The sequence below is a fragment of the Pelophylax lessonae genome (genome assembly GCF_965119305.1).
Source record: "Pelophylax lessonae genome assembly, chromosome: 11".
NCBI lineage: Eukaryota > Metazoa > Chordata > Amphibia > Anura > Ranidae > Pelophylax > Pelophylax lessonae.
The window spans coordinates 169,640,063-169,665,653 of record NC_138778.1 but is presented as its reverse complement, the minus strand read 5'-3'; the positions used below and the strand labels follow the sequence as shown (position 1 = coordinate 169,665,653).

The 25,591-nt window shown below is 41.9% G+C and overlaps 1 protein-coding gene across 2 annotated transcripts in view; it reads left to right on the top strand.

Moving 5' to 3' along the window:
- The window catches only part of TMEM98 (transmembrane protein 98), a 106,493-nt gene that overhangs the window by 20,766 nt on the left and 60,136 nt on the right, over window positions 1-25,591 (top strand). The window contains exon 1 of one of the 2 annotated variants that reach the window (XM_082271704.1): window positions 17,249-17,365. The exons of the other annotated variant lie outside the window; for it this stretch is intronic. The gene's annotated coding sequence lies outside the window, so the exon portion shown is untranslated. Of the gene's footprint in view, window positions 1-17,248; window positions 17,366-25,591 lie in introns of those variants that run through there. 2 annotated transcript variants of the gene reach the window in all.

Below are 25,591 nucleotides of genomic sequence, written 5' to 3'. Positions count from 1 at the left end.
TGACCAGAGCTTTTTTTTGCGATTCAGTACTGTGCTAATTTAACTGGGAATTGCGTGGTCATGCAACACAAATTAAATTTAAATAATTTCTTTTCACACAACTAGAGCTTTCTTTTGGTGGTATATATTTTTAGCACTGTTTTGGATAAGCGCATTTACAATCTATACATGGTATTTTCCATTGTTATGTGCAATATATTTAAGTGCTGCTATTCCCATATTGGTTTGAAGTCACATATATGTACATATTTGTTTTGATGCCTGACAACTTGATGTTTCACATATTATTTATATACTAGCGCAAATATTACATTATTTTCTAATTTCTGTTATAAAATATATCCAATAAAAAAAATGAAATTTATTGATAAAGTCAGGCCAAAATGTATTCTGGTATAGAATGCAAAAGAAGGTTTACCCACCTGTTCCATGGTCTAAAGTTCCATTGATGGCGAACCTTGGCACCCCAGATGTTTTGTAACTACTTTTCCCATGATGCTCAGCTACTCTGCAGTTCCAAAACATCTGGGGTGCCAAGGTTTGCCATCATAGACTGATCTGCACTTTCTTGTAGACCAAAAGGCCTCTTCACATCAGACATTTTTGGTTGTGTCAGACTCCAGAACCTCTGTCACTACATGACATTGACCGAGGTCAGTGAAAGAGGTTACAATGGGGGGGGGGGGGCATTTACTAAAATTCGAGCACTCAGAATCTGGTGCAGCTGCACATGGCAGTCAATCAGCTTCTAACTTCAGCATTTTCAATAAAGCTTTGATGATAAAACCTGGAAGCGAATTGGTCTCTATGCACAGCTGCACCAGATTTTGCACGCTCAAGTTTTAGTAACCCCCCAATGTGTCAAACTGAGAATCTTCTTGCAGCTGTAGCTATGGAACATAATAAAGGTCACGGGAACGGTCGTATAAATCCTTTTCTTTTGCACTTTTGCCTTTTTTTTTAACCAGCAGAGTAGTGTTAAGGTTCATACTGTCACTTTAATCACTTGTCAACCGCAATACATATATATACATTGTGGCTTTGAAGTGGGGTTACTAGGATTATGGCTGAAGCCATCACCCATAACCCCAGTACCGTTTTTTGCATCTGGTGGATGGCTTTTTTATGAACCACTGGAATGCTTTCTGAAGCGGCAGGAGGGGATGCCCCCCGCCGCAGTTTCTCGGGCTTTGATATTTTGGTATATCTAATTAATACTGGAAATGTAAAATCTTAAAATTTGATATAATATGTCGTAATTTCTTACCATATCCCCCAGCAATAACAGGATCCCCTGATGAAGCTACAAGCGAAACGCGTAGCATTCCTGTGATACTTTGAGATACCCGTGGGACCTGAATACTTTCAATATCTATCGCAAGATTTGCGCATATATTTAAAACGGGTATTTGCATAAATCTCCCTGGTGCACCTTTGTTATCACTGGGAGAGATTTTGTTTCACAATGGGGAGATATTGTTCTGTATTTTTATACATGTACTTTCGTGCATTGATTTTATATTATATTTTTAATGATGTTACAATAAACTGATTTTTTACTGATTTTAGCACTTGAGTTCTTCCATGGGGTTATCAGTGGCTACCTTTTAAAGTCCCATCTTCCTTTTCTAGAAGGGATATTTACATTCCTTGTAATAGTTTTAAAAGTGATTTTAAGAAAAATTAAAGGGACAGTGTAAAAATAAAAAAATAAGGAAAAAAAAAATTGAAAGTGCTCCCAATCCTCCATGCTCGCATGCAGAAGCAAAAGCCTATATAAGTCACGCATGTAAATGGTGTTTGCACCACACATTTGAGGTGTCGCCATGAACATTAGAGCGGGAACAACATTTTTAGCGCTAGACCTCCTCTGTACCTCTTAACAGGTAACCTATAAAGGTGTTTAAAACGTCACCTATTAAGATTTTTTTTTTTTTAAATCAGAAAAGTTTTATTGAAAAAAAAAAAGTACAGTGCAGATCATGAAACATTGTATACATGTAAAGCAGGACAGATACAGTTCTATGAAGTATATCTGTACGCACTTAACAGATATAAATCATGAAAGAAGGCTCAAAATAGGATAACAGGCTGCCTATTGAGATTTTTAAGTACATAGTTTGTCGCCATTCCACTAGTGTGCACTATTTGAAAGCATGACATGTTAGGTGTCTATATACACGGTGTAACACCATCTTTTACATTTTACAAAAAAAATGGGATGTATATTGTCTTGCTTTTTTTAAAATTCATTAAATTGTATTTTTTCAACAAGTATATCAAAAGAGAGGCAACAAGTGTATCGAAAAAGAGGCAGAGCTAATAAATTTTACAAAATTTGGGAGCCCTGGTTATCAGTTCCTTGTTTAACCCCCTTCTTTTTAGTGTCTTATAGATTACTGCAGTGCTAACCGGTAGGGTTGAGCGAACCCGAACTGTAAAGTTACTGTATGTTCGGTATCGAGTTCAGTGTTTGGCAATGGCGCATTAAAAAAAGCTTCAGGGCAGCCAATCAACAAGCGCTTAACTTGTGTGCCCTTAGAAGCCATCACAGCCATGCCTACTAATGGCATGGCTGTGATTGGACAGTGCAGCATGTGACCCAGCCTCTATATAAGCTGGAATCACGTAGCGCCGCATGTCACTTTCCTCTATCTAGCGTAGGGAAAGCCTGCGGCTGCTGCTTTAAGGGGGAGAATAGGAGTGGACAAAATTTGAGTTGAGCGGACACCTGGATGCTTTATTCTTTAATCAGAACTCAGACAGCATGCGATCTACATAGATTTTGTTGTGTGGGTGCAGTGCACAATCTTTTTACTCTGCCCTGAGCCCAGTGACAAAGAAAAAATACTTTTACTGTTAGTTAGGTGGGTGGCGGGGGGGGGGGGGGGCATTTTTATGCAAGCTCAATGCTCCAGCACTGCATATGTGCTTTTGTGACATTTTTTTTTTACTTATACATTTTTATTGGAATTTTAATTTAACAGTTTCAACGATAACATTTACAATTATTTGTTACTTCTGACTCTTTGCTTGGTACATGTAACAACAGTTAGGAAAATGAAGAAAATTACGAAAATTACAGGAGCACAAGGTAACAGTTAAAGGAGAAATAAATACAAATAAAATATATATATATAAAAAAAATAATAATTAAATAAAACACAGCATGCCCAATCCCTTTTGCTTTTGTGACATTTTTGACACCCTTTTTTGGCAATACCCTCCATCTGGGGCCTCTGCCGTATTATTCAGTGTGCATTTTAAGCTATATATCTATAATTTTCTGGGATTTTGAAAACACCCTTTTTGGGCTAAAATCCACAATTTAATAGCCCTTGCTGCATCTGTACGTGTAGAATTGAAGCGTTATATACTGCTGTCATATTGTGTTAGTAAAAAAAACACCCTTTTTTGGCAAGATACACAATTTTACAGCCCTTGCATGGTGCATCTGTGATTAAAAACAAGCTTGAAATACTTAAAGAATTTTCATGCTTTGAAAAAACACCCATTTTTGGCAATACCCTCCATCTTTGGCCTCTGCCGCATTATTCAGTGTGCATTTTAAGCTATAATTTTCTGGGTTTTTAAAAACACCCTTTTTGGGCTAAAATCCACAATTTTATAGCCCTTGCTGCATATGTACGTGTAGAATTCAAGCGTTATATACAGAATGAGTACATGGGAGGACCATCGCAGCACGTCTCGGATGATGACGAAACACAGGTGCCAACTGCTGCGGCTTTCGGAATTGTGCAGACCGACAAGGAGGCCAGGGGTGAAGACTGGGTGGAAGATGATGTGGATGACGATGAGGTCCTCGACTCCACATGGAATCAACGTCATGCCGGTGACCTGTGTGGTTTGGAGGAAGAGGCGGTGGTCGCACAGAGCCACCAGCACAGCAGAAGAGGGAGCAGGGTGCAAAAGCGGAGCGGCCGTCCCCTAGACAGTACGCCTGCTACTGCCCAACGCAGCAAGAGACCGAGCACACCAAAGCCAGCTCAAAGGAGTTCCCCAGCGTGGCAGTTCTTCAGACAATGTGCTGATGACAGGACACGAGTGGATTGCAGGCTGTGCAATCAGGACCTGAAGCGAGGCATAAACTTTCTCAACCTGAGCACAACCTGCATGACCAGGCATCTAAGTGCAAAGCACGAGCTGCAGTGGAGTAGACACCTCAAAAACCAAGAAAGGTCTCTGGCTCCTACTGCTTCCTCTTCTGCTGCAGTCTCGGCCTCTTCATCCACCTCTGTAGTGACAGTGGCACCTACCCCCCTGCAAACAGAGGATCTGCCAGCAATGCCACCACCTGGGTCACCAACCATCTCCACAATGTCCCATGGAAGCGTTCAGCTCTCTATTTCCCAAACAATGGAGCAAAATAGGAAGTACCCACCCCCGATCCCTGGCCCTGAATGCCAGCATTTCAAAGTTACTGGCCTTTGAAATGCTGTCATTCCATCTGGTGGAGACGCAGAGTTTTAAAAGCCTTATGGTGGTGGCTGTCCCACAGTACATCGTGCCCAGCCGCCACTACTTTTCCAGGCGAGCCATCCATTCCCTGCACAACCAAGTGGGGGACAAAATCAGGTGTGCAATGCGCAACGCCATCTGTGGCAAGGTCCACCTAACTACAAATACGTGGACCAGTAAGCACGGTCAGGGGCGTTATATCTCCCTAACAGCACACTGAGTAAATGCAGTGGCGGATAGCAGTTTGGTGCATGTCCTTCCCCCACCGAGTTTGCCTCCTGTTCCTAACTCCCCCTACTCCGCTTCTTTATCCTCTACCGCCTCCTCATCTGGTCAGTGTAACACCTTCACCACCAACTTCAGCACAGCCAGGGGTAAACGACAGCAGGCAGGTTTAAAACTTGCCTGTTTGGGGGAAAAACCCCACACTGCGCAGGAGTTGTGGAGGGCCAAGGGCCCGTTACAAGGACAATGTACTGTCCTTAATTCACTCACTGGAGTGTGATCGTAAGATGCGCGAGTACAAGCGCATGCTGGTAGACGCGATGCTGGTTGCATTGCCACCTGACAGCGGGGGCACAGCGGAAGCACAAGGCGAAGGTAGAGGAAGAGGTAGCCAACGCAGCTGGGGCACCACCAGCACCTCAGAAGGCAGGGAAGCATGGCTGAAATGTGGAAAAGCTTTGTCAACACTCCACAACAACCAGCACCACCAGCTGATATGGAACGTCTTAGCAGGAGGCAGCATTTCACCAACATGGTGGAGCAGTATGTGTGCACACGCCTAGACGTACTGAATGACAGGTCTGCCCCCTACAACTTCTGGGTCTCCAAATTTGGCACATGGCCTGAGCTTGCCCTTAACGCCTTGGAGGTGCTGGCCTGCTCTGCAGCCAGTGTATTATCTGAACATGTATTTAGCACGACAGGGGGCGTTGTCACAGACAAGCGCAGCCGCCTGTCCAGAGACAATGTGGACAAGCTCACGTTCATTAAAATGAACCAGGCATGGATCCCACAGGACTTGTCCGTACCTTGTGCAGAATAGACATGTATACCGGCCTTACCCAGCCATTGTTGTATTTTTGATCTTTCTCACTCTTTTGGGGTGTACCCTAATGGGATAGTAGACAGGACTCCCTAGATTATTAATAAATAACAGATGAGATAATACATTTACAATAATGAGACACCACACAACATCTGGTTGGAAAATTTTTAAGGCCGCAGCTGTTTATTATTCGTTTACTTAAACAAACGTGATAAGATTTTCAACAATACAGTAAACCCCCATTGGGGGGGTTACATTCCGGACCCAGCCGCGAAAAGTGAAAACCCGCGAAATAGAAAAACCCTATTAAAATGCATTGTAGGCATGTTTTTTTTTTACTGTCACTGTACGTGTAAAAGCATTTTAAGGTCTTTAAACACACTTTTAAAACAATAGAAACTCATTTAAACACATAAAAGATACTGAGAGACATAGCAAGAGCTATGGAAAACACAAAAATATTTAATTTTTAATGATTTATATAGTAAAATAACATTACAAAAAAAACGCAATATATCGGGACCGCAAAAACTGAACCGCGATGGAGCGGGGGTTTACTGTATTATAAAACACGGAAAACAACCCGGTCACTACGACCCAGGTTGTAAGAATAAACAAATTCAACTTAAAAATATACATTGTCCCCCTTTGCATAACCCTACAAACCTTTGCAAAGGTGACCCTACAAATAATACTGGCCGCGACAAAACAAGGAAGGGAGGGAGGGGAACACCACAGCTCCGTTCCAGTGAGGTGGCTGAGCCCTTAGCTGAAGGGGTCCCTCTTAAATAGCCCTAAACCGGGGGTTTAGGTGGGATTTTTCAGCGGGAAGAGGGGAAAACTCAACTTATCTCCCCAGATACAAGGGAATTTGAGCGAGAAGAGGGGGAACCGGCCCAATCTCCCCAGATACAGGGACAAATTTGTCTATAAACTTTAGCTTTCTTCTGAGTAACCCAGCTAATCTAAAACTGCAGGAATTTTAATCCTATTAAGGATTTTAACTTTCATGTGCTGGAAATTGCAGACTACAACAGTTTTATATAAAGCTATTTTAAGTTTCAGAAAGGTATCAGCATAAATATATAATGCTGTAGGCCTTTTACTTGCAGACAGTACAATATGTTCCTGAAAATATATGATAAACCATATTGTCTTTATTTTATTTTGTAACAACCTATAAGAAAATTGCTTGTGTGCAATAATTTATTTATTTCACAAAAATCAAAAACAAAATACATCCCTGAGAACACAAAAGTATAAAAAATGATAAAAACATTACAACAAAAGTCATATATGTGCTGCACCATATGCGTCAATGTGACCTTCACCTTTTTAATGCTGTCCAGCAAATACTGTGAGGAGGGAGGACCGGGGCAGAGTCGCTCTATGTGTGTCTATAGACATAGGCAGCAGCGCTGTGCAGCTTGGGAGTGAGCCCACAGGTGTGTCCCCATAGCAAGCTATAGGGGGTATACAGAGAAGAGGAATATCCTGGAGCGCGGGGGGGGGACCCCAGGGAGACCGCAGAAGAGGTTTAGGTGCTGCACTGTACAAAACCATTGCATAGAGTAGGTAAGTATAACATGTTTGTTACTTTAATAGAAAAAATTTTAAACTTCAGGATATCCATATTAGGAGATGGATTGTGGGCTGAGCAAGAAGGGGAGGATCAGAGAAGACAGGATCAAACAGCCTTTTTTACACAACACCAAGGATTAACCCCTTAGGTTCCGCAGAGAGTATAACAAGCACGTTTTATTGCAAATACAGACTGATTTTACTGTCGTGGGCTTAGTAACACTTTAAGCTTAGTGCAGCAGGGGTTAGCAGCGGCAGGATTCCTCTTGCGGGTCTGTAATCAGTGTCCTTGGGACTTGGATGCCTCCCTCAGGCAGACAGTCTCCTCTCTGAAACTTCCAGACTGGATCCTCAGTAGAACCCCTCTCTCAGCTCCAAAAAGAATTCACAGTAAGATAGGCCCCCAGCTATGCAATGCTGGGACCTCAATAAGAATCACCAGAACTTGCTGGACCGCAGTCCATGAACTTTATAGGCACCCCAAACATTAATATATATATATGTAGCAGAATTTCCAGCCTTTGTGCTGGATGTGGGTCTGCCAGGGTTAACCCTAGTAACAACAGCACATTTAAGCATGTTCTCCAAGTGTGAGCACTGAGACAAGAAACAGTCCAGTATCTTTGGTTTTTGTATTTATTTTAGGGACTTGGATGGGAGAAGGGAATGAGTGGGATACTCCTCTGGCTCGACTATCCACTGTATTGGGACAAATGAGAAAAATGCCTCTTGACGCTAACTTGACGCCGGCCAACGCCGGTTGGCGCTTTTTTACGCTGACTTGCTGTCTTGTTAACACCGAACTGACTTTGACACTCCCTGGTGACACAAAGTCCTTTGCACAGCTCCCTTTAGCCCTCCTGGCTGAGGTAGCTACTTGTAACACTGCTGCAACTCTTAACACTTCAGGGCTCTCACCGGCACCCTCTCTCACTGAATTCTCTTCAGGGCTTAGACTCAGGCACCCCCTGTCTAAGCTTCCTCCTGGTTAGCTGGCTCCTGGATCCCTCTGACCTCCTGGAGTGGTCTCCTATCCTAGGTAGACCCCGGGGCAGTTCACAGTACTAACGACTCTGCTTTCCTGGAAACTCCAACCCCAACAGCTCCACTTGGTCCTCAGCACACTGGATACCTCTCTGCAGCTCAGCTCAACCTTCCATCCTCTAGGCCGACCGCCAAGGACACCTTTCCTCACAGACAGCCGTCACCCTCCTCCTGGGACTCTGCTTCCCACCAAAGACCTTCTGTCATGTGCTCCCCTCAGACTTATACCCCCTCCCAGGATGCATTACGGAATATTCTGCCCTCTGGGATAGATACAAGCCCTGGTGTGCTATTGGTCGGGTTTCCTCCACTGTCCAATGAGAGCCCTCATTAACCACTTTACCACTGGAGGATTTTGCTGTCTTACGTCCAGGCCACTTTTTGCGATTTGGCGCTGTGCGACTTTAACTGACAATTGCGCGGTCGTGCGATGCCATACCCAAACTAAATTTACGTCCTTTTTTTCCCACAAACAGAGCTTTCTTTAAGTGGTATTTGATCGCCTGTGCGATTTTTACTTTTTGCGCTATAAACAAAAAAAGAGCGTTTATTTTGAAAAAATAACAATATTTTTAACATTTTTTTATATGAAATTCCCCCCCAAAAAAATGTAAAAATCAAAATTTTTTTAAATTTTTGGCCAATTTGTTTTCTGCTACCTATGTTTGGTAAAAAAAAAATCACAATAAGCGTATTTTGATTGGTTTGCGCAAAAAGTTATTGCGTTTACTAACTAAGGGAAAGATTTCTGTCATTTTTGGTGTTTTTTTTTTAACGCATAATGGCGGCGATCTGCGAGGACCCTTGACTGACATTTTTGACACTTTTGGGGGTACAAGTGACATTACTGCAGTAATCAGTGCTATATATATGCACTGTTACTGTAAAAATGACACTGGCAGGGAAGGGGTTAATTTTATTGGAGAGGGAGGGGTTAATGTATGCCTGGTGGGGGGGGGGAGGTGACTGAGTGAGTCAGGGACAGATCGCATGTTCAGCTATGCTGAACACTGCAATCTGTCACTCCTTGTCACTGAGGAGATCCGCCCGCTCTGTTTAGACAAGCGGGCGGATCTCCAAACTAGATTCCCCGACGATCGGGGAAGAGCAGTGGCGATCGCCGCCGCTCCTCCCCTGGCCCGACTTCCGCTATGAATGAAAACAGCAGGAGCGCGCCTCCGGCGGCGCGCGAGCGCTGCCTACAGGGGGAGGAGTCCAGCGACGTAGGTCTACGTCGCTGGACGATAACGAACCACTTTGCCGCAGTACAGTCAATGTGGCTGGTCGGCAAGTGGTTAAACACAGTAGGGAGATTCCCCAAACTCAACAGACACCTGAGAGCACATGACAACCTACCTGAACAATTAAGGCCCCCCTGATAAGCAGGCAGGGTCACCCATATACTTTTCCTAGCACCCACCTAGGAGAGTGCTACATATATATATATATATATATATATATATATATATATATATATATATATATATATATATATATATATATATATATAAAAAAAATACAAAAGTTTATTAATGCACAAATTAAAAACACAGTAGCATTCTGCACCCTATGTCGAATTGGATGGTGGTTTAGCTCATAAATAGCAATATAATAATCAATCAGAGCTGTATACATGATAGAGGACTCCACCATCCTTTTGCATAAAGCTTGACATGTTTCACGTAGCTGCGCTTCTTCAGGAGCAGAAGGTGCAAACATAGAAATGCTACAACAGCATTGGCAGGGCAGTAGCCCAGATGTCACACATAAGGAGGGGTAAGTAAAGGTTCAGGGTCCCATATAGCATCAGACATCAAATAAGTATCAAGTTTAATGTATCTATAGGTATAGGAAGCAGCACTTTATGAATAAATCTGATCATTTCCAAGTGTGAAACAAGCTAGAGTTCATCATATCCACCCCTTTGGGGCGAATATGCACCAACCATACCACCACAGAAGACTATGTGAGAACGAGAATTCTAGAACCATTATTCATAGCTAACTCTAAATTGATAACCTGTAAAGGCTTTTAAACTGTCCCCTACGGAAAATTTTGGGAAGTATTTTACTATTTCACAGGCACGCACAATTTTAAGACTTGACATTTTTGTTATCCTTTTAACCACTTAAGCCCCGGAGGATTTGGCTGCTCAAAGACAAGGCCCTATTTTGCGTTTCGGCACTGCGTGATTGTAATGGACAATTGCGCGGTTGTGCGATGCCGTACCCAAATGAAATTGACGTCCTTTTTTTCCCACAAACAGAGCTTTCTTTCGGTGGTATTTGATCACCTGTGCGATTTTTACTTTTTGCGCTATAAACACAAAAAGAGTGACAATTTTGAAAAATTACAATATTTTTCACATTTTTTTTATATGAAATTCTCAAAAAAAATGTAAAAATCAAAATTTTTTTAAAATTTTAGGCCAATTTGTTTTCTGCTAAATATTTTTGGTAAAAAAATCGCAATAAGCGTATTTTGATTGGTTTGCGCAAAATTTTTTGCGTTTACTAACTACGGATTTATGATTAAGATTTATGTCATTTTTATTGTTTTTTTTTTAACTAGTAATGGCGGCGATCTGCAATTTATTTTGCGGGACTGCGACATTGCGGCAGAAAGATGGGACCCTTGACTGCTATTTTTGGCACTTTTGGGGGTACCAGTGACATTACTACAGTAATCAGTGCTATCAATATGCACTGTTACTGTAAAAATGCCACTGGCAGGGAAGAGGTTAACTTTATTAGTGATCAAGGGGTTAAGTGTGTCCCTAGGGGCATGATTCTAACTGTCAGGGGGCGTGGCTTGTTAGATCATCACAGAGACATACGATCCTACATAGCAGGATCGCATAGCCTCAGTGATGATCTAAGGGAGAATGACAGACGGCTGTGTTTACATTAGCCGTCTGTCTTTCTCCCTCTCCTGCGGGAGATTGCGAGTGGCCGGCGGACATCAGAGCTGCCGATCACACACGCGGGGATGTCCGTGAACGAGGGGGGGGGCGGGAACGCGCCGCCGGCGGCGTGCAATTGCCCCCTGGTGGCTCGTGGGCGAGTGACGTACCCATACGTCACTTTGCCCAGGAGAGGCTGACTGCCGCAGTATATAGTCGTGCGGCAGTCGGCAAGTGGTTAATCAGCATAACCCTATCTTTTTTATTTGACCAAAAATGGGCATTATATTTTGTTTGTGTGTACCAAAATTATTATTTTTTATTTTTTTCTAAAAATGATGCATTTGCACATAAACCACTACACAAATATTGTGAGATTGCAACTGCTGCCATTTTTATTCCGCAGGGCCTCAGATTTAAAAAAAAAAATATGTATTTGACCACTTGAAGACCAACCTTTTTCTGGCACTTTTTGTTTACAAGTTTAAATCTGTATATTTTGCTAGAAAATTACTTATAACCCCAAAAAACATTATACATTTGTTTTTTGTTTTTTCAAGCAGAGACCCTAGGGAATAAAATGGCGATCATTGCAATTTTTGTATGTCATACAGTATTTACGCAGTGATTTTGCAAACACAAATCTTTTGAAAAAATTCAGTTTAATGAATAAAAAAAAAAAAAATTATATATACCCCAATTTTATTTGGGTAATGTGAAAGATGGATGGTACCCTGAGTAAACAGATACCTAACATTTCAAGCTTTAAAATTATGTATGCTTGCGGAATGACAACAAACGGCGGTACTTAAAAAAGGCAACACCTTTCAAATTTTTACAGGTTACCTGTTTAGAGTTACAGAGGAGGTCGAATGCTAGAATTATTGCTCTCGCTTTAATACCTGTGGCAATACCGCACGTGTGGTGTGAATACCATTTACATATGCGTGCGCGACTTATGTATGTGTTGGCTATTTTCTTATTTTACTATTTATTAATACACTGTCCCTTTTTTTTATTCACTTTTATTCCTATTACGAGGAATGTAAACATCCCTTGTAATAAAAATAAGGATGGAAGGTCCTCTTGATGGAGAGATCTGGGGTCAGAAAGAACCCAAATCTCCCCTTTACCTTTTAAAAGCAAAAAAAAAAAAAGTTTTTTGATCTTTTGCTTTAAAAGAAAAAAAATGTTTACTTCCACCCTTGACCGAAAGACGTCCCGCCAGTCCTCCAAGGCCATGGAGTTAAGATATATATATATACAGTGCCTTGCGAAAGTATTCGGCCCCCTTGAACTTCGCGACCTTTTGCCACATTTCAGGCTTCAAACATAAAGATATAAAACTGTATTTTTTTGTGAAGAATCAACAACAAGTGGGACACAATCATGAAGTGGAACGAAATTTATTGGATATTTCAAACATTTTTAACAAATAAAAAACTAAAAAATTGGGCGTGCAAAATTATTCAGCCCCCTTAAGTTAATACTTTGTAGCGCCCCCTTAGGCTGCGATTACAGCTGTAAGTCGCTTGGGGTATGTCTCTATCAGTTTTGCACATCGAGAGACTGAAATTTTTGCCCATTCCTCCTTGCAAAACAGCTCGAGCTCAGTGAGGTTGGATGGAGAGCGTTTGTGAACAGCAGTTTTCAGTTCTTTCCATAGATTCCCGATTGGATTCAGGTCTGGACTTTTACTTGGCCATTCTAACACCTGGATATGTTTATTTGTGAACCATTCCATTGTAGATTTTGCTTTATGTTTTGGATCATTGTCTTGTTGGAAGACAAATCTCCGTTTCAGATCTTTTGCAGACTCCATCAGGTTTTCTTCCAGAATGGTTCTGTATTTGGCTCCATCCATCTTCCCATCAATTTTAACCATCTTCCCTGTCCCTGCTGAAGAAAATCAGGCCCAAACCATGATGCTGCCACCACCATGTTTGACAGTGGGGGGATGGTGTGTTCAGGGTGATGAGCTGTGTTGCTTTTACGCCAAACAAAACGTTTTGCATTGTTGCCAAAAAGTTTGATTTTGGTTTCATCTGACCATAGCACCTTCTTCCACATGTTTGGTGTCTCCTAGGTGGCTTGTGGCAAACTTTAAACGACACTTTTTATGGATATCTTTAAGAAATGGCTTTCTTCTTGCCACTCTTCCATAAAGGCCAGATTTGTGCAGTATTCGACTGATTGTTGTCCTATGGACAGAGTCTCCCACCTCAGCTGTAGATCTCTGCAGTTCATCCAGAGTGATCATGGGCCTCTTGGCTGCATCTCTGATCAGTCTTCTCCTTGTATGAGCTGAAAGTTTAGAGGGACGGCCAGGTCTTCGTAGATTTGCAGTGGTCGGATACTCCTTCCATTTCAATATTATCGCTTGCACAGTGCTCCTTGGGATGTTTAAAGCTTGGGAAATCTTTTTGTATCCAAATCTGGCTTTAAACTTCTCCACAACAGTATCTCGGACCTGACTGGTGTGTTCATTGTTCTTCATGATGCTCTCTGCGGACGGACCTCTAAACGGACCTCTGAGACTATCACAGTGCAGGTGCATTTATACGGACACTTGATTACACACAGGTGGATTCTTTTTATCATCATTAGTCATTTAGGTCAACATTGGATCATTCAGAGATCCTCACTGAACTTCTGGAGAGAGTTTGCTGCACTGAAAGTAAAGGGGCTGAATAATTTTGCACGCCCAATTTTTCTGTTTTTTATTTGTTAATAAAGTTTGAAATATACAATAAATTTCGTTCCACTTCATGGTTGTGTCCCACTTGTTGTTGATTCTTCACAAAAAATTACAGTTTTATATCGTTATGTTTGATGCCTGAAATGTGGCAAAAGGCCGCAAAGTTCAAGGGGCCGAATATTTTTGCAAGGCACTGTATATATATATATATATATATATATATATATACACAGCCCTCAAAGCCTATGGTGAGTGTGGAGCCAAATCGGAGGGTGGGGGGGGGGGCGCTGCCAGCAGGCGGGGTTAAAAGGGAGCCGATTCACCTCCGAGCGAAGCTAGGAAACTGTGAGGAAAGGAAAGCTGGCCGGATCACACAGAGAGGGAAACTCCTTCTCTGACACAGCTTGTGTCTGAAGTGCTGGCTGCTGTCAAACAAAGTCCCACCTCCTAGACCGGCTCCTATGATAGACAGCACACTGATCCAGCGCTGGGAAATTGAAGTAATGTGATGTCTTTCATAGGAGCCAGTCCAGGAGGTGGGGCTGTGTTAGACAGCAGCCAATGTTTCAGATACAAGCTGTGTCACAACGGGAGATCCTCTCTGTAATCTGGCAAGCTCTCTTCCCTATGATTTTCATGCAGAGATAGGCTGCGTTCATGGGCACTGATGAAGCTGCCTTCATGGGCACTGATGAGGCTGCTTTCATGGGCACTGATGAATCTGCCTTCATGGGCACTGATGAGGCTGCCTTCATGGGCACTGATGAGGCTGCCTTCATGGGCACTGATGAGGCTGCCTTCATGGGCACTGATGAGGCTGCACTGATGAGCACTGATGAGGTGATACTGAAGGGTACTGATAGGCTGCATTGATGAGGACTGATGAGGCTGCACTGATAAAGTTGTTGTTGTAAATATTTATTTTTCTAACTTAATTATGCATAAAACATTTAACAATATAATTATATGAGATAAAGGTATGATGTTAAGATGTTGAATTAGGGATGGGGCAGGGATTAGGTGGGGCAACTGGTGGCAAAAATCTCTTAAGGCCTGGCTAGTAGCTCAGGACTTGAAATTTTGAGCCTCTGTAAAAAAAGTGGTAAACACTGCAATACCTCAATATAATATACAATACCTCAAAATATGCACTCATTAAAATAAACATTACAATTCAAAGAAAGTATTTTTTCAGGTGGCCATATACATTAGAGTGCTTAAAATGTGTTTACGCACATAAAATTACATTCTGTACATCTCTCCAATACATCTACTGTAAATTTCCCACCATATCCAAAGACAGTACAGTACATTACATTTTTTACCTGGAGTTTACTATGCTTTAATTTACTACACTTTAACATACTCACACCTTTTTTTTTTACCCTCAATGTGCACTATAATTTCATCATCCTTTATCCGTGAATGTAACACTCACCAGCCACTTTATTAGGTACACCTGTTCAAATGCTTGGTAACACAAATTGCTAATCCCCCATCACATGGCAGCAACTCAATGCATTTTGGCATCTAGACATGGTAAAGACAAAATGCTGAAGTTCAAACCGACCATCAGAATGGGGAAGAAAGGGGATTTAGGTGACTTTGAACATGGCATGGTTGTTGGTGTCAGACCGGCTGGTCGGAGTATTTCAAAAACTGCTGATCTACTGGGATTTTCACGCACAACCATCTCTCGGGTTTACAGTGAATGGGCCAAAAAAGAGAAAATATCCTGTGAAAGGCAGTTGTATAGATGAAAATGCCTTGTTGATGTTAGAGGTCAGGGGAGAATTGGAAGACTGGTACAAGATGATAGAAAGGCAACAGTAACTCAAATAACGACTCATTACAACCAAGGTATGCAGAATACCATCTCTGAACACACAACACATCGAACCTTGAAGCAGATAGGCTGCAGCAGCAGAAGACCACACCAGCTCCTGTCAGCTAAGAACAGGAAACCGAGGCTACAATTTACACAGGCTCACCAAAATTGGACAATAGAAGATTAGAAAAACGTTTCAGCTGCGACATTCAGATTGTAGGGTCAGAATTTGGCATAAATAACATGAAAGCATGGATCCATCCTGCATTGTATCAACAGTTTAGGCTGGTGGTGTACTGGTATAAGGGATATTTTCTTGGCTCACTTTGGGCCCCTTAGTACCAGTTGAGCATTGTTTAAACTAGTGATCAACCGATATCGTTTTTTCATTGCCGATACCGATATTTTGGCCATCGCGTATCGGGGTCAATATTTTCCTACATTTGAAAAAAATATGTTTTTCGTTTTTTTTACTTGACAGGTACTCTTGTGGAGGGATCTGGGGGTCTAAAAGACCCCAACCCCCTCCTCTGCAATTAAAAGCATTCAAAACGCCAAGTTTGGCTGTTTTGAATGCTGTCATTATTTTTAATCTGGCGCCGTCATGACATCACCTCCGGATTTTTGCATGGAGACCCGATCAGAGTCTAATGTGGCTTTGATCGGGTCTTCGGCGGCCATGCAGATTGGTTGCCCGGGTCACCAGGTGGGACGAGAGACCGGGGCAAGCCGTGTGAGGGGGGCGGATGTCCCCTCCCGCTTCTTGTAATCACAGCTGATCGGCTTCTCCGCCTCATTGGTTGTCATTACAAGACAGCCGACTGTCGGCTATGGACGCCGATACCGGGGTGATGCCTCTAGCTGCAGGCATCACTCCGGTACAGCACTTTCCGAAATATCGGCAATATCGCCCACCTTGGTGGCCAATTCCGATATATCAGGGAAAGTGCATATCGGCCCTCGATATATCGGCTTTGCTGATAATCGGTCAATCCCTAGTTTAAACGCCATGGCCTACCTGTGTATTGTTCTAGCAGGATAATGCACCAGGTCACAAAGCTCAAACCATCTCAAACTGTTGAATCTATACCATTAATATTTAAGGCAGTTCCGAAGCCAAAAGGTGGTCCAACCTGGTACTAGTAGGGTGTACCTAATAAAGTGGTGGGTGAGTCTACATTTTTTCCTTATCATTTGGACCAGGTCTTGGTACATCCAAATGATGGTGCATCTCAACCAGCATGACATCTACATAAAACAAACATATCTGTACTTGAATATAAAACCCAAAAATAAAGTAGAGGGAAATATCCCATGGGGAAAGGGGACCCAATTCTTTTCCACTCTATATAAAATGGGGGAAAAGGTTTGGCTACCCTTTTCATGAGTTCCACATTTAATTATTTTATTGTTTTGTGCTTTTCCATGTACTAGCATTGATGCATTGAAATTTCATGTCCATGCATAAGCGTGAATCTAGTTTTCGGACCACAATGACTCCTTTATAGAGCATTGTAGAGCCCTGGTTCTTAGAAGTCAACATATCCCAGAACAGTGAACCTTACAATTACGCTGTAGCATGCTGGACAGGTGGAGTGTATGACTGATAAAGTCGCGTCATAAGGCCGACATAAAACTTTGTTCACGCCCCTTGATCCATTCCTGTTAATGATTCAAGAGGAAGACAAACGTAGGCAAGGAATGTTTACCCTCTTATGTATCAGTGTGAGGCCTACACGGAAGTAATTATCAAGACAGCAGAACCTCCGTGTCTAAATCTCGGTAAGAACATGTTAATTAAACAGATATTGTCGTATACAGGGTACCTTGGGCAAAAAAATAAATAGGTAATGGACAGGTTTGATGCAGCAGTTCTAAAACTTTCAGGATTTTTATGTGCTGTTTTATGTCTATTATGTTATCTTTTTGTTTAGCAGCAGCCGTCATAATTTTGTAAAAATGTGGTGGTTGTAAACATTTATTATGAAAATTGTATTGGATATTTGTATTGGAACAGACTCTTGTAATTATTTGCAAAACAACCCTACTTGAAAAAAGAGTTTTAACATGGTTATGTTTTTCATGAATTAATATGCTTGTGTTTGTAATTGGAAATGGAGAACATATTTTAGAACCACTTTATGTCAGCCAATGCTATACAATTTTTTTGTTTTTGATAGATATATATACATATACACACAGCTGCAAGAAAAAGTATGTGAACTCTTTGGAATGATATGGATTTCTGCACAAATTGGTAATAAAATGTGATCTGATCATCATCATCTAAGTCACAACAATAGACAATCACAGTCTGTTTAAACTAATAACACACAAAGAATGAAATGTTGCCATGTTTTATTGAACACACCATGTAAACATTCACAGTGCAGGTGGAAAAAGTATGTGAACCCTTGGATTTAATAACTGGTTGAACCTCCTTTGGCAGCTATAACTTCAAGCAAACGTTTCCTGTAGTTGCAGATCAGACATGCACAACGGTCAGGAGTCATTCTTGACCATTCCTCTTTACAGAACTGTTTAGGTTCAGCAATATTCTTGGGATGTCTGGTGTGTATCGCTTTCTTGAGGTCATGCCACAGCATCTCAATCAGGTTGAGGTCAGGACTCTGACTTGGCCACTTCAGAAGGCGTATTTTCTTCTGTTTAAGCCATTCTGTTGTTGATTTACTTCTATGCTTTGGGTCATTGTCCTGTTGCAACACCCATCTTCTGTTGAGCTTCAGCTGGTAGACAGATGGCCTTAAGTTCTCCTGCAAAATGTCTTGATAAACTTGGTAATTATTTTTTCCTTTGATGATAGTAATCCGTACAGGCCCTGACGCAGCAAAGCAGCCCCAAACCATGATGCCCCCACCACCATACTTCACAGTTGGGATGAGGTTTTGATGTTGGTGTGCTGTGCCTCTCTTTCACCACATATAGTGTTGTGTGTTTCTTCCAAACAACTCAACTTTGGTTTCATCTGTCCACAGAATATTTTGCCAGTACTGCTGTGGAACATCCAGGTGCTCTTGCGCAAACTGTAAACGTGCAGCAATGTTTTGTTTGGACAGCAGTGGCTTCCTCTGTGGTATCCTCCCATGAAATCCATTCTTGTTTAGTGTTTTACATATTGTAGATTCGCTAACAGGGATGTTAGCATTTGCCAGTGACTTTTGTAAGTCTTTAGCTGACACTCTAGGATTCTTCTTCACCTCATTGAGCAGTCTGCGCTGTGCTCTTGCAGTCATCTTTACAGGACAAAATATATACAGCACTATATAAAATCAATAAAGTGACAATGTGCTTAATAAAAGATAAAATATAACAATTTATCTTAAAGGTGCATATATAAAAAGTTCATAAAATATATTCCACAATTAAGGTGCAATAGAAAGAGAAGTCCAATCCACAAAATATCCAAAATGTGAGATGTATATAAGGTGCTTGATAGGGGTCTCAATAATATAATAGTGCTCGAAAACACCACCACCGTATAGCCACAAGATGGCCTCTCACCTCATTGAGATGATTTAAATGCAGAAAGATTCAGATCTATGGATACCGTTTGCTGGGCAGGTACTCTCATGGGCTCCATATGCAGGAAAGATATGCAAAAAATACACACACAAGATCTAAGTGCTCACTGCTACGAATAACCCTTTATTAAGAAAATAATAAAATCCACTCACATAGATGGCAAAATATGGCTTGTGCGGACCGTGCAGATGGTTTACACATAAGCTATGAGGAGCCGTGCTGGATAGTCGCCGCTTGTCCGTCAGAGCCTCCGCCCCCTATACGCGTGGCATCATACGCTTGCGTGTCACGACTTCGAAGTCCACGGTCCGCACAAGCCATATTGTGCCATCTATGTGAGTGGATTTTTATCATTTTCTTAATAAAGGGTTATTCGTAGATTGTCTATCGTTGTGACCTAGATGATGATCAGATCACATGACCAATTTGTGCAGAAATCCATATCATTCCAAAGGGTTCACATACTTTTTCTTGCAGCTGTATGTGTGTATATATATATATATATATATATATATATACTGTATATAAACACACATTATATATATATATATATATATATATATATATATATATATATGTAGTACAGACCAAAATTTTGGACCCACCTTCTCATTCAAATAATTTTTTTTATTTTCATAACTATGAAAATTGTAGATTCACACTGAAGGCATCAAAACTATTAATTAACACATGTGGAATTATATACATAACAAAAAAGTGTGAAAAAACTGAAAATATGTCATATTCTAGGTTCTTCAAAGTAGCCACCTTTTGCTTTGATTCAAGATGTAGTCACCTGAAATGGTCTTCCAACAGTCTTGAAGGAGTTCCCAGAGATGCTTAGTACTTGTTGGCCCTTTTGCCTTCACTCTGCGGTCCAGCTCACCCCAAACCATCTCGATTGGGTTCAGGTCCGGTGACTGTGGAGGCCAGGTCATCTGGCGCAGCACCCCATCACTCTCCTTTTTGATCAAATAGCCCTTACACAGCCTGGAGGTGTGTTTGGGGTCATTGTCCTGTTGAAAAATAAATGATGGTCCAACTAAACGCAAACCGGATGGAATAGCATGCCGCTGCAAGATGCTGTGGTAGCCATGCTGGTTCAGTATGCCTTCAATTCTGAATAAATCCCCAACAGTGTCACCAGCAAAGCACCCCCACACCATCACACCTCCTCCTCCATGCTTCACGGTGGGAACCAGGCATGAAGAGTCCATCCGTTAACCTTTTCTGCGTCGCACAAAGACACGGTGGTTGGAACCAAAGATCTGAAATTTGGACTCATCAGACCAAAGCACAGATTTCCACTGGTCTAATGTCCATTCCTTGTGTTCTTTAGCCCAAACAAGTCTCTTCTGCCACTCGTTTTCCTGTACTTAGCTGCTTTTTTCTTGCTATAATACAAATTCCAACCAGGGCCGTCTTTATTCTTGACTGGACCCTGGGCAAAAATTTTCTTGGGCCCTCTTGAATCCACTTATCAACTATTTGGGGGCTCAAGGGGCAGCTGCTTTGCGCCCCACAACAATGACTAGACCCGGGGCAGCTGCCCCTTTTGCCCTGTGTTAGACAGCCCTGATTCTAACAGTCTATTCAGTAGGACTATCAGCTGTGTATCCACCTGACTTCTGCACAACACAACTGATGGTCCCAACCCCATTTATAAGGCAGGAAATCACACTTCTTAAACCTGACAGGGCACACCTGTGAAGTGAAAACCATTTCAGGTGACTACCTCTTGAAGTGTGACTCTACAATTTTCATAGTCATGAAAATAAAGAAAACTCTTTGAATGAGAAGGTGGGTCCTAACTTTTGGTCTGTACTATATATATATACACACACACACACACACACACACACACACACACACACACCTAAATACACACACACACCCAAAGCAAATGAAGTGGGTGCAGGTTGCTTTGTCCATTAAACATACTTTTTGAAGTGGTGGCAGGTTGTTGGTTGTTATAATATTATGCATGTGGAATGTTTGAATCCTTGAACTGAAACCATTAGATTAAGGGTGTAAAAAGGAATCAGAAGAACAGTGTTCTCAATGTAAAGCTGAGATCAAGAGCTCAAATGTTCAAACTGAAACTAGCAGGAGAATTCTAAGAATAACTTTGGGTTTGATGCACACTGGACTTAAAAAACACCAGGTCCCTTGGCAGAAAAAAAACTCTTGTATAGAGCGTTTTTGTACACAGTTTAGGCAAGTTTAGGAGTGTTTACGCTTTTTTCAGCCAGAAAGCTCCAATCAAAAATGCAAAACCAGAAGAGTTTTTTTTTTTCCTGCCTCTAGACGCTGCACTTAAAATATGCCTGTAATCGTCCTAATGTGCATGGACACATAGGATAACATTGAGCTGCAGCTACAGACAAAACACAAAACTGTAGAAATAGAGATTTTTTTAAGGCAGTGTGCAGGGACGCTTAGAAAGCATTATTTCACCAAAAGAGTAGTGTATGCTAGGAACAGATTTCGAGCGGTGGTAGTGAGTGCTATAGCCAAAAGACGGCTACTGGGCGGTCGTCCAGTTCTGAGAGGGTGTCAATAAACGTCCTCCCAGAACTCCGCTTTGGGCACGCTCTGTGACTAGTGTGTCCTTTGGACATGGCTGATCACAGATCAGGTTCAAGGGACAATCACAGCGGCCCTTTACCATATGACCAGCTGTGTACAATCACAGCAGATTACATGTAAACAGACTTGCCAGTTGTCGGAATTCCTTTATTCCCATGCTTTGTCTGTGGGAAGAAAGGAGAGCCATTAGTCGGCAAGCCTGTCAGAACATCGTTTTCACTAAATCAGGGCACTGATCATCGGTGCCCCTCTTAAACAGCAGCCTGCAAAACTTTGCAGCCAAAAGAAACCTCCGCAGATGCCAAAGTATCTACCTTATAGAATTTTGTGAAGGTATGCCCTGACGACCAAGTGGCCGCCTTGCAAACTTGCGATATTGATGCCTGATGACGGAAGGCCCAAGAAGCATTCAGTGCTCGAGTAGAATGAGCCGTGACAGGGAAAGTGGTACCTGGCCTTTAATGGAATAGGCCTGAGTCACCGTCTGTCTGATCCATCTGGAGCTGATAACCAAAGAAGCAGCCAGATCTTTTTCGATTTTTGATTCCCCTAGAGGTTCTCCTCCTAGTGAGTAACTTGCAATAATATTCTTAGCCCCCAAGTTCATCACTTTACATTTTTCAACATTAAACCTCAATTGCCATGTAGTTGCCCAATCCTTTATTTTTTTGGACCTTTTTGTAAAGTATCAATATCCTGCTGAGAAATTATTGCTCTGCTTAGAGGTTCCCCCAGAGGTTCTCCTCCTATTGAGTAACTTGCATTCATATTCTTAGCCCCCAAGTTCATCACTTTACATTTTTCAACATTAAACCTCAATTGCCATGTAGTTGCCCAATCCTTTATTTTTTTAGACCTTTTTGTAAAGTATCAATATCCTGCTGAGAAGTTATTGCCCTGCGACAGCAAATACAGAGATTGATCCCAAACCTCTATATCATTTATGAATAAAGTAAACAGAATCGGTCCCAGGACAGAATCTTGGGGTACCCCACTTACCACTCCAGACCAGTCTGAATACTCATATTTTATCAACACCCTTTGGACACGCTCCTGGAACCAATTTTCTATCCATGTACAAACCCTGTAGTCTATGCCTTTGGACCTCAGTTTGTAACTTAAATGTTTGTGGGGGACTGAGTCGAATGCTTTTGCAAGATTCAGGTACACCACATCCACAGCCTTCCCTTATTAAGATGACAGCTCACTTCCTCATAAAATGTTAACAGATTGGTTTGGCAGGAATGACTTTTCCTAAAGCCATGCTTATTACTACTAACGATACTGTATTCACCAGTGAAATCTTGTATATACCAGTAGTCTTATTCCCTCCAATAGTTTACATACTATCGATGATAGACAGACTGGCATGTAGTTTCCAGGTACAGGTTTCTGCCCTTTTTTAAATATTGGTACCACGTTGGCCCTTTGCCAATCCGCTGGCTATAACCTGACCTAGTTTTTTGAGGACTCTCGGGTGTATATCATCTGGTCCTGGTGATTTATTTGCATTTAGCTTTTCAAGTCTTTTTCGGACACTGGCTTCTTTAAGCCACAAGGGTACACTCTGTGATGTGTTACTAATAAAACAGTCATAAATACTATACCCTCCTTTTCCTTAGTAAAAACTAAGGAGAAGAATACATTTAGTACAGATGCCTATTCTTTGTCATTTGTAACCATCTTCCCTTCATCCTCCCTTATGGGACCAATATGCTCCGACTTCGCTTTTTAACTATTAATATATTTAAAGGATTTTTGGGGATTTTTTTAATCTCCTCTGCTATGTTTCTCTGGTCGTCTAGCTTAGCAACCCTGATTGCGTTCTTACACTTCCTATTGCATACCTTGTAATGTTTGAATGCCAACAATACCCCCTCTGCCTTATACTTGTGTACTGGGCCTTTTTCCCACCTTCCTGCCCTGGCCAATTTTCAGCTTTCAGTGCTGTTGCACTTTGAAGGACAATTGTGCGTACATGTACGCAAATTGAATTTTTTGGAGACAGAGCTTTCTTTTGGTAATATTTAATCACCACTGGGTTTTTATTTTTTGTTAAAAAAAAAAAGAAAAAAAGACCGAAAATTATAAGTAAATATTTCAACTTTTTAAAGTGCAGATTACTGCATTCAGCTGCTGTCATATACAAACATTTGCGTGAATATAGCAGAATATTAATAAAACAATCTACATACACGTGTCTACATTTGACATTCTGCTAAATATTCAAAAGTGCTTCATGTTCAGAAGTGCAAACGTATAATTTATTTAGGTGCATATTGTATAAAAAGTGCTAAAAACTGTTCCATCTCCTGTGTATACAGTTCACCAAGTGTGCTTTCTAAGTACAGCCCCAATTCCAAAAAAAATTAGGATGCTGTGTCACGACTCTCTAAGATGCTCTTATTATACCCAATCATGTTACTGCCTAGCTGACAACCTTATTAGTTGCAAAATGTTCTTCCAGATCTTCCTTGTTAGTACCACTTACTTTGCCAGCTTTTGTTGCCCTGTCGCAACTTTCTTGAGACACGTTGCTGCCATCAATTTCAAAATTGCCATGTCTTTTTTGTAGCACTACCTCTGCAGAGGCTGATGTAAACTGGCTCCCCAATTCCTGGCACAGCCAGGCAACACGTATTCCCCACTTGCATCCAAACACAAGAAGTCAGCGCCTTGGCTTTGTTTTTATGTTTTATTAGGGGTAACAACTTGGATGGGGTGAAGGGATTTATGGGATGCCCAACTTGAATCAAGGAACAACTCAAGGGGGACAACTTCCTTCCTCTGTACAAAGGATCCTGGGCTGCTTTCCTTCCTGTACACACACAGTCTTTTGTGGATCAATAGCAAAATTCCATTACAGACTAGGACAGTGATGGTGAACCTTGGCAGTGGCACCCCAGATGTTTTGGAACTAAATTTCCCATGATGCTCCTGCACTCTGCAGTGTAGATGAGCATTATGGTAAATGTAGTTCCAAAACATCTGGGGTGCCATCACTGAACTAGGAGATCTTAGCCCCTCTTGAAAATAGCACAAAATGGAGGCAAACTGGATGCAGGAGTATACCCCTTCCTAATGGAGAACTGCTCCCAGCTCCACTGTTTGCAGGCACTACCAGCCCTCCAGGCTTCTCTGAAGATCTCTCAGGGCAAGGACAATGCTGTCATTTTAGAAAGCTCACTAGATGTGGCAGTCTCTCCCCTTGAAAATCCCTGGCTGTGCCGATGTACTCACTCTGTCCTCCTTGCTCCCACTGTTCTCAAGTGAGATTCCTAATCAAATCATGATGTTTAAGGGATCCTACTAAGCCAGCCAGAGCACAGCCTGTGGCTGTCTCCTGGCCAGTGGTCCTCAACTGAAATCCTCGGGGCCCACTAACAAGCCAGGTTTGCAAGATAACTAAATTACACCACAGGTGATCTCATTTGCTGCTCAGTGATTGCAGTATTCTAGTCTGCATCTCCCCAAGGTAATACTTACAATCTGGCCTGTTAGTGGGCCCCGAGGACCGGAGTTGAGAACCACTGTCTTAGGCCACCGACAGCCTTCTCAGCACTCTATCCTCCTTTTGACTCCCCTGCTAACATGACTCATCCATATTTAAGGGCTGACCTAGCCACCATGCCAGAACAGTACATCTGAGGATTAGCCAGGTTCCCTTAAGTGTGCAGATCAACCCTCCTGTCCTCCGCCCACTAATTTCTAGAAGTTTCTATAAACTTCCAGATCCAGAGGGAGGCACCACAGACCTACCTCTGAGTCATCTAGCCTGACCCTGCAGTAAACCTTGACCCAGATTCAGACTCATACCTACCACAAGTTCATACATTTGCCTGCACTAGTCCAAAAGCACACTAGAGGGTGCTACAT